Source organism: Mastomys coucha, unplaced genomic scaffold (assembly GCF_008632895.1).
Source record: "Mastomys coucha isolate ucsf_1 unplaced genomic scaffold, UCSF_Mcou_1 pScaffold1, whole genome shotgun sequence".
Taxonomy (NCBI): domain Eukaryota; kingdom Metazoa; phylum Chordata; class Mammalia; order Rodentia; family Muridae; genus Mastomys; species Mastomys coucha.
This window is the reverse complement of record NW_022196891.1, coordinates 62,455,566-62,465,664: the sequence shown is the minus strand read 5'-3', so window position 1 is coordinate 62,465,664 and position 10,099 is coordinate 62,455,566.

Here is a 10,099-nt window from a genome sequence, read left to right as displayed (position 1 = left end):
TTTTTTTAAAGAACGGTCTCACAATGTAGTCTCGGCTGGACCAGAAGGTGTGTCCTGCCTCTACACTCCCCCTACTTCCAGGACCGAGGTTACAGGCTTTAGTTATTGCTACCAAGCCCTACTTTGCTGAAGACTTTGAAATAAAGACATAACTTTTTGCCGTTGCTGTGTTTGTTTGCTGGTTGGTTGTGGTAGGGTGCCAGGAAGTCCAGACTGGCTACAAACTTGCTATGTAGTTGAGGACAACTTGAACTTCTGATCTTCCTATCTCCATCTCTATAATGCTGGGTCACCAGGTCTGGCTTATGTGGTACTGAAGACTAAATCCAGGCCTTACTTGCCTGGTAAACATATTGCCAGCTAAGCCACACCCTCAGCATGAAAGACATTTTGTTTTACTTCTGCTAAGCATGAATCTTTTAAAAGAAATACTTATTTTATTTTGTGAATGAGTTTCTTTGCCTGCTTGTGTGTTTGTGTACCATGTGTGTGCTTGGTGTCTGAAGAGACGGAGAATCTCCCAGAACTGGAGGTACAGATGGTTGTGAGGCACCACATGAGTGCTGGGATCACAGCTGTGTGCTACCACACCCAGCTCATGCTGCCATTTTATTTATTTTTTATTTTTATTTGGTTTTTCTTCCTTCCTTCCTTCCTTCCTTCCTTTCTTTCTTTCTTTCTTTCTTTCTTTCTTTCTTTCTTTCTTTCTTTTTCTTTCTTTCTCTCTCTCTCTTCCTTCCTTCCTTCCTTCCTTTCTTTTTTTTTTAGATTTATTTACTTATTTTATATATGTGAGTACACTGTAGTTGTTTTCAGACACACCAGAAGAGGGCATCAGATCCCATTACAGATGGTTGTGAGCCACCCTGTGGTTGCTGGGATTTGAACTCAGGACTTCTGGAAGAGCAGCTGGTGCTCTTAACCACTGAGCCATCTCTCCAGGCCCTTTATTTGGTTTTTCAACACAGGGTTTCTTTCTATAGCCCTGGCTGTCCTGGAACTCACTCTGTAGACCAAGCTGGCCTCGAACTCAGAAATCTGCCTGCCTCTGCCTCCCAAGTGCTGGGATTAAAGGCATGTGCCACCACTGCCCGGTCATGCTACCATTTTAATCTAACAAAGTAAATAGTAATTCTTCACTATTCACCAACACTTAACCTGTTTGCGAATTTTCCAGTGGTTTCCAACAACCTTCCCAAGCTGGTTTATTCAAAAAGGGACAAATGCAAACCGCCCTTCAGTGCTCTGGTTTCCTGTTGGCGGCCAGCCTCACTCTGAGATTTGCCAGTCAGCAGATTTGAAGTTCCCCACTGTGTTAGCCTAGGAACATGCTTTTGGCTAACCTGGAGTACAAGCATAAACAGGCCAATTATTCACAACCATTGATCTAAGCATGCAAGCTAAAAAAGAGAACACTCCCCTTTGAGGAAGAGATTAGAAATCAGAATCTCTCACCAGGGCTATAGCTCCTCTTGCTTCAGGAAAGCCAAGGAATAGAATTTAGCCTCAGTCTTGAGCAGAGAATCAAGACTAGGAGAGCTTGAAAGTGGAGGTAGGAAGAGAAGTTAGGTTTGGAGAGGCATGGGAGGCAATCACCATTTCCTTGCTTATGTCTGGCTTGGCACCTACCATGGTTTGAAGGGAAGAGACAGATCTGGGTTCAGATCCCAGTTCCACTTCTGAGGTTGCATGACCTTGGGGGGAAAAATCATTAAACGGCCCATGTTTTATTTATATTTAACTTATTGCTGTCATTCACATGTGTGTGTATGTGTGTAAAATGATGTGTGTGTATGTGTGTGTGTGTATGTGTATGTATGTGGTGTGTGTGCATGTGTATATATATTAATGTGTGTGTATGTGTATAAAATGATGTATGTATGGGTGTGGTGTGTGTATGTATGTTTATGTGTGTGTGCTTCTGTGTGCATGTGTGCATATGTATGTGATGGGTACATATGTGTCATGCATGTGTGCGGGACAGAGGATAACTTTCAGAAATTGACTCTTCTTCTCTGGGTTCTGTGGATGGAATTCAGGTCATCTGGTTTGTGCAGTAAATGCTTCTACCTGCTAAGCTACCTCATTAGCTCTATATATCCAAAATTTTGGCCTTCTCTTATAAGAAGCACTAATAATTTAGCTGACATTTCATGGTTGTTTTAGATATTGTCGCTATTAGCTGTGTATTATAGTCACACTGTGGAGAGAATGTACCACCACTATAATATCTTACCCCCCATAGTTTACAGTCATCCTCATCTATTGATGAGGACTTCTCAGAGACAGTTGTGCCTAAAATACCATCGCCTATAATGATGTAAGTATAGGAGACATAGGGATTTATTGCAAGATAGGGATTTTCAAGCAAAGCAACTCTCTGTCGGTTCATGGTCATCTCCTAATCCTTGTTGTTTACATGTAACTTCTGCAGGTCTTCATGGCTAAAACCATGGACTTCCAAAGTCCTGTGAGGTCTCCATATTGCTGGTCCAGCTTCCAAACTGGCCAGAGGGTCTTAGAAACAGCAGTACCCTCAACTCAATTTCAGTGAGAGAACCATTTTCTCTAACTGCCTTAGGATCCAAATAATCCTTCGCTAAAGCAAATTCATTCCTACGGGATTGAAAAGGCAAGATATCTTTGTGTTCCAGGAGAGATGCTGTCACTACAGCGGGTGGCAGGCTCAGGGAGTTGCCAGGAGACACTCAAAGGATGTGAATCAGGCTGATTACTCTCTAGAGCCTCATCCCTGCTTTTGGATTTCAGCTTACATGAGAACTGCCTGCTGTTTGATTCAGGTCTCCAGGTTTGGGAGTGTGTTTTTAAGGGAGCATTTTGGGTGGCACTTCGGCATAGAAACCCACCAATTTGCTCCAAAAGTCAGTCTGTGGAATTGATTCTCTGGGGAATTGATTTGCTTCTGGTGATTTGACCAGAAACTAGGAATCGATGGCTAAAGAAAATTTCCTATCATGGCCCCGGGGAACTTAGACTTCCATAGCCCTTTCTTGGAGCAGGTGTATTGTCTGTGTGTCTGTGTCTGTTTGTGTCTGTAACTGTGTCTTTGTTATTAAACTCCATGGCCAGATATCTCATAGCTTAACATGTCAGAAAAAAACTTTTAGGAATATTATTAATTTTTAACACAGACATAAAAAAGTAGTATTCATTTCCTTCAAACTTTGTATTACTTGTTTCCTAATCATAAGAGATGTTGATGAAACCTGTCTCAGGTGATCAAGATGTCTATGGGTGACAGCGTTCTGCAGAACCTCCCCAGTGACAGTCACCATCAGTCCAAACACTTCAGTTGTTTATTCACCCGTTAAACAAATGCTTATATGGCTAGTGGTTAGAAGAACGGAGCTATGGCTGCTGCTGCTGATACAGCGGCACAAAACAGAAGTGCTTCCTGCTCTCTGCAGAGGATTGCAATGCAAGAGTCTGTGAGTGTCTACAAGAAGCTTTCAGTATTAAGAGATGTGAGTCCATCAAATCGCCATACCACAGACGGAGAACCGGAAAGATTAACAGACCTATGGCGGTTTGGTAGGGATGGTGGATTTTTGACCCCAATAGGAAGTTAGACTTTCCTTTCTTGAGTAAATGATCATTGATCTAAGTAGCTAGGTAGAAGGAAGAACTTTCTAGAATGTGCAACAGCAGCATAAGGAAGGTTTGTAATGGGAAGGAACACCTATGGAGAGCTGAATGGTCCAGGAGGTACTTCGGTGGTATATTGGTGGCATATTGGTGAGATTTAGTATTGCTATAGCAATTCAAAAGAGCGAGAGAAGATGATGTCCTCTGAAGGTGGTTTTACAGTTTATGCTTCCCTACCCAGTTGATCCCATACCTGGCTGGCATCATTCAAGAAGGTAGGAACCCTAAAAGAATGGAATCTTAGGTTATTGTTTTGTTTCTTTATCTGAGGATTGGAATGTGGTAAAGGCAACTTGCCTTTGGTCCTAGTTAATTTGAGTTGCTTTGCGACAGCTAACAGAGTTACTTAGATGTCATCCTGTCAATAGCAGAGAACGAAGGGGAGGATCTGGGATGGACACGGAGCTGATGGTAGTGGAAGCAGTCAAAGTAAGTTTTTTCCAGAGATGGAAGAGAGGTAGGATCATGGCCACCAGAGAGCAAGGATGAGTCCTGAGGAATCCTAGCATACAGGAGAGAAGGAGGGACCACCAAAAAGAGAGCTGAAAGAACTCACTTCCTTCATGAAAGGAATTTAGTTTTAAACAGTCAACTGGAAGATGCCCATTGACAGAAAGGGTTGCCCCAAGAGAGATGAGAGCAAATGCCCTAGGAAGACAGCCAAGGATGGGCTCCCACATCCTATCCCAAAGTAGTTCTATGACATTGTCACTAAAATAAATATTTTGCTGAGTTGGCAGCCGAAGACAGGTGTTAGGCATGGGTACAGAGGTCATTGTCTTCAGAAGGCCAGCATGATTTGCTTTGGACTTCCTCTGGTCCTAGAGGGGAGATAACTCAAGGATCTTGAAAGAGCTGTGCATTTGTACAGAGACTTTCAGCATCCAGAAGGATATGAACCTGGGGAGTTCATCTCCAATAGTTCCTTCTTCCAGCTGGTCAGCCAGGGTCCGGGATGCTTGTGCCCACACTTGACTTCAGTAGAAAGACTCAACTAGAGCAATTCTTTCTTTTTCCTTTCCATTTGCTGCAACAGAATTATTCTGCTGCATAGAATTCCTCATTTTAAATCTCATGAATCAGCTCTTCCACTAATGAAAGATTTAGCATTTGGGACAGTTTTTGTGGGAACGTTCTATGGAATGGGAAGTGACAGCTGCCTTATCAGACAGCTTGATTCCAGCTGTGTAAGCAGTCTAGGCCTCGGAAAACTGTCAGGCCGGAAGCAGTAGCTCTGTAGGCAGAAGGCAGAGAATGGACAATTCCACAAGCCTAGGTTTGGATGCTATGATAGGGTGAGAGAAATTCTGTAATTCTGTAATGGTTGTTGGAAAGACTTTGCAATTTGTTATGTATCCACTTGTAGTGTGTGTGTGTGTGTTTGTATGTGTGTGTTGAAATGTAACAACTGTGTGATTTTGAAATCTAACAAAGTATCAGTTGAGCATTCATGTTCAAGTCCTTGTGTAACAGTTCATGATTAAACCAAGGCATGGTCCACATCATTAGTGTGTTGGGGGATGGGTAGATGGCTATGTAGAAACAATGTTATTTTCTTTTAATGATATAGGGGGAAAAACAGTAATAGGAATTCAGAGGTGGGGAAGTAGGGTGTGTGTGTGTGTGTGTGTGTGTGTGTGTGTGTGTGTGTGTGTGTATAAGGGCAGAGGCCAGACCCAACAGATGCTCACAGCAGATGAGTGTGAGAGTGGACCAGGAAGCATGGCTAGGAGCTTTCTGGGCAGGGATGGGAGAGCGCAAGGCAAAGACAAAACCAGAACTTCACCTTTGGGAATGGTCGCATACTCCAGGCTGGGGTTGGAATGTCCTTCTGTAGGGTTGGGCTTGATTTTGTGGGTAACGAGAGCCACTAATGGTGTTGGTAGTCAAGGGTCAAGGTGAGAGAGTTCACGAGCTAGAGTGGTTCTAAAGGAGATGGTAATTGAACAGCTGCAGGGAAGGGCAGAGAGTAGAAAGAGAGGAGCCAAACTGAAGTGTGGAGGCTCATGCTGTAATATCAGCACTTGGGGGCTGGGGCAGGCAGATCACTGTAAGTTCAAAGTCAACTTACACTACATAATGAGCTCAAAGCCAATCTGGATTATAAATCAAGACCCTATAAAACAAAACAAATGCAAACAACAACTACCACTACCAAAGAGAAAAGAATAACATAAATATGGTAATAAAGTATTTGGAAGAGGTCAAGAGGTTGTCTTAGATCTCTAGGGGGCATTTAACTCAATTTATCTCATCTCTGCCTCTGTCTCTCATCAACTATGTCTGAAGTTTGCTTATTTGCTTTTTAAAAGAAATAATCACACCAGCAAATGTTTATTCTGGTATCTTCTCTGCAGTTTAAAATTTAAGGGCAGTCTGCCCATTTCTAGCCACATTTTATCCAGCTGACCAAGGGATATGCCTTGCTATTGGAACACTGAGAGCCTAGGAAGGAAGGCCTGTGGCAAGCAGAGACCCCAGTCCAGGGTTGCTTTTGGAATGCAGCAGCACGCGGCACACTGGTGTACTACATCAGGAAGGGAAGGACACACGGAAGAGATAGCAAGCAGGAGAATGAGAACAGGGGGGCAGATGGGAGAGAGAAACCAGACCAAGCTAGCCTCACTGGAATCTTTCATTCTGACAGGTCCCATTGCAGGCTGGCAGCAGACCTTCTAAGGAACGCTGCAGTCTGTCCGCAGGGGAGGAGCCTGGCAGCCCAGATTTGCTAAAGACAAATGCTGCTCTGCAGACTGGGAGCTAGGCCACTGCAGAGAGGCCAGCCTGGAGGGGAGCATGGCGCTGTGCAGAGGGGAAGGGAGGACAAAGGGTGGAAAGTAGGAGGGGTGACTCACTGAGATCCCTGCCCAGAGCAGGCATGGCTTCACAGCCACCCCTGGGAGGGGCCCTAGCATCTTCCTTCTGCTCAGGACACTGCGGAAGGCTAGCTGGAGAGTGCACGCTCTCTCTCTCTCCCTCTCCATCCCTCCCTTCTTCTCCCCCTTTCTCCTCCCTCCACATCCCTCACCCCTCTCTCCTTCTCCTCTGCCTTCTTTAGGAGCCCATATCGCCATCTCCCCTCTCCATCCCCCCCAAGATTGGCCTCTTAGATATGTGACCTTGGATGAGCTCATGTAGACTTTAATTTCCTTGTCTAGAAAATTGGGGCAGCTCCTAAAACAGCTATTGGAGGCTAAACAGAAGATCCTCAGCCTTGTCCCTCTCACCTGGGGCCATGGCTCAAGCCATTTTGTTCCTGCAGGATCTGTATGACTTTGTAATTAATGGCTGACTCACCTAAGGTACCCATAGCAGCTTGCCTGATTGCCTCTGCCAGGTGAATGACAGAAGAGTGCCCAGCTGGTGTGCCCTGCAGCCTTTGCCAGAGTCAGCCAGAGCCTGTTAGGTTGTCCTTCTACGAAACCCACCTCCAAAAGCCACTTGCCTTTTACAGCTCATTCACCCTGTGCCCAGTGCCATGCTAGGAGCTGTGCACCAAGGATGCTGAGCTATTTAGCAGGACCCCTTCAGGCCTTCCTTCTGCAGGGGATGCAGAAGGGATCTTGGCACTCGAGAGGTTAAGATTATAAAACTTGAAGCTCAGAAATAAATAAATACATGGTCTGTATTTCAGAGGCCCAGGGACCTTGATGTCCTGACATTGGAATTCTATACCTGTATCAAAGCTGTCATGTCTCAATGACAGACACATCTCATACCAAATTAAACAGGAGACTTGATAAGGGCCTAATATCTTTATCATTTTGTGCCAGGTATCACACCAGGGTATTATTTACTATAATCTGATAATGGCAGATGCTGTGAGCTACAATTTGTAGTTGACAGGACACATCTTCTATAAGACATCCCAAGGTCACATAGAAAGGGCTTATCTTTACTTTAATTGTATATTTTTTAAGCTTCATACAAGTGTATGTTGCAGGTTGAACAAACTCCGCCCATTCCTTCAGCCTCCCTTTTCTTGCTCCTCCCTCCTCGTCCTCCCCTTCAACCCTCTAGATAATTTTACTTCCACTTTCATGTCGTAGACACACAATTTTACGTCCACAGAAGATACAGGAATCACAAACGAGAGAAAGCAGAGGATATTTTTCTTTCTGAGACCGTCTGAATTCATTTAACAGGGTGATCACCGGTTGTACCTACTTTCTTGTAAAAGACCTGGCTTCCTTCTTTAGGACTGAAAAATTCTATTGTTTATGCATGTCACCTTTTGTTTTGTTGGAATTCATTCTGCTATTGTTTGCTAGTTTTCTGCCCCTTCCACAGAGTTCTCCAAGAACAGAGTATGTCCCCTAAGAACTTTCTGGCATAACTTTAAGGGTAAGGAAGACCCCACCCACCTATCCAGTCCCTAGTGATGATTAGTGTGCACAAACCACAGCATCACTGGGCAGAGGAAGAGAGTTAACAGCCCTGGACTGGGAAGCTCCTGGGCCAGTCTGCTAATTTTCTATGGTCAGGCAGCCTTTCCACATGGAGAGCAGTGGGCAAAGGCCGTATCTCCCACCGTCTGCTGTGTCATACCATTCTAACAGAAGGACGCGTTAATGTGAGCTCACAGTTTCAGACAGCTTTGTCTGCCATGGCGTAGAGAGCATGAGGGAGCAGAGAATAAGAGTTCCCAAGAAACAAAGGGAGCAACAGGAAGTGGCCAGAGATCATATATGCCAAGGACTCACCCCATTAACCTATGTCTTTCAACCTGGTCCCACCCCTACAAGCTTCCAGAACCACCCCAGATAACTAGCAGAAGGTCAAATATTTGTAACATGAACTTGTTGAGGAGGGCGTTTTGGATTCAGACTATAGCACCAGCCAGCTCCTCTGCTCTCCTGGGGCGGGGGGTGGGGGGAAGAGTGAGAGAGAGAGAGAGAGAGAGAGAGAGAGAGAGAGAGAGAGAGAGAGAGAGCATGCACACATGCACCTGAGTGAGCTCAGGGCTTTATAGAAGCTAGCTAGGCAAGTGCTGTACCACTGACAACCTGCCCGCCCCCCCAGCTCTGTTTGTTTTGAGACAACTTCTCCTTAAATGACTCGAGCTGGCCTTGAACTTGTAGCCTCAGCCTCCCAGTGGCTAGGATTACATACAGTTAGATGTCTTTTTAACAAAGTGGCCTGAAAATACTTTTATTAGTCAGGAGTTATCACTTGAAATTCCTTAGTCGTTTGTGCAGCAGATAATCTTTAGGCAATGCAGTCTTTGTCAAGTACTGTTGTATAGACACTGGGGTAAATAGCTGAGCAAAATCAGAAAGCATTTCTGCATTTCAAAACTCGGTGTTCAGTGGGAGAGCTAAGAGGTCAGTGTGTCAAAAGACGTAAAGCTGTCGTGGTAACAGGGTAGGTAGGCCAGGGGAGAAGATGTATAGGTTTCCTGGCTGAAAAAACCGGGAGAGAAAACTAGGACAGTCTGTGTAAGATCAGACAGAAGAGAGGGACTGTGCATGTCAGGATGGGAGAGGACCTCAGACAGGGGAGACTGAGGCAGCCTGAGGTAGGAGAGGCCTGTGAGCCTTAGGGCTGAGTGTAAGGTGAGGATGCAAAGACCATGGTGCCAGAGACCAGTTCTAAGTCCTGTACTCTCTGCCAGGTTAGCTTTTATTCTGAGGCCAGTGGGAGCTCATCAGAGGAACCAGAGGAGTCTGATGGTGGGATTCTGCTCTTTTTTGTTTATTTTTAAAAATTAAATTAAATGAATTGCTCTTCTTAGACGGGGTGTGGGGTGGGGTGGGGTGGGGGGGGACTTATTACATAGCCAATACTAGCCAGGAACTCACAGCCCTCCTGCGTTGTTTTCTTGAGTGCTGGGGTTGCAAGAGAGAGTTTCTATGCTGGGCTACCTTGTGATCTGAAGAGAGTGCTTTGAATAGAGAGAGCATCAGTATGCAGAATGTATTGGGGGAACTTACTTTGAAGGTATGTAGGTCTGGTGGTGGCTTAGGATGTCATTTGCATTTTGTTTGTGGATTCTGGTTAAAAGGAAAGAAAATGCCTTGAAGCCCCTGTTCCAGAGACTTCTGAGGAAACAGGAACTTAGCAGAGACAGGGGAGGGCTGTCAGAGGGACCCCCTACTCAAGGATTTCCCAGGATGGTTCCACAAGCTAGACTTCAAGTTAAAGAAGGCCCGGAAGCATCTTGCTCAAGGCTGATGCCAAATTAAACTCACTTTTCAAGCTCCATGCCCACTATATGCTGAAGGGAAGTAAATGAAAGGAGAAAAGATGCTAGGGAGGACATATGACCTCCTCAGGGCCCTCCTGCAGAAGGTGCTGAACCCAGTGGCTTTGTGGATTGTCAAAGACTCCATCAAGCCTACGGCCAGAAATTCACCTCCTTATTATGTTCTGGAGTAATGTAGATTAAATTATTTTCAAATTACACATATCAGTTCTAATTTACATTTATAAA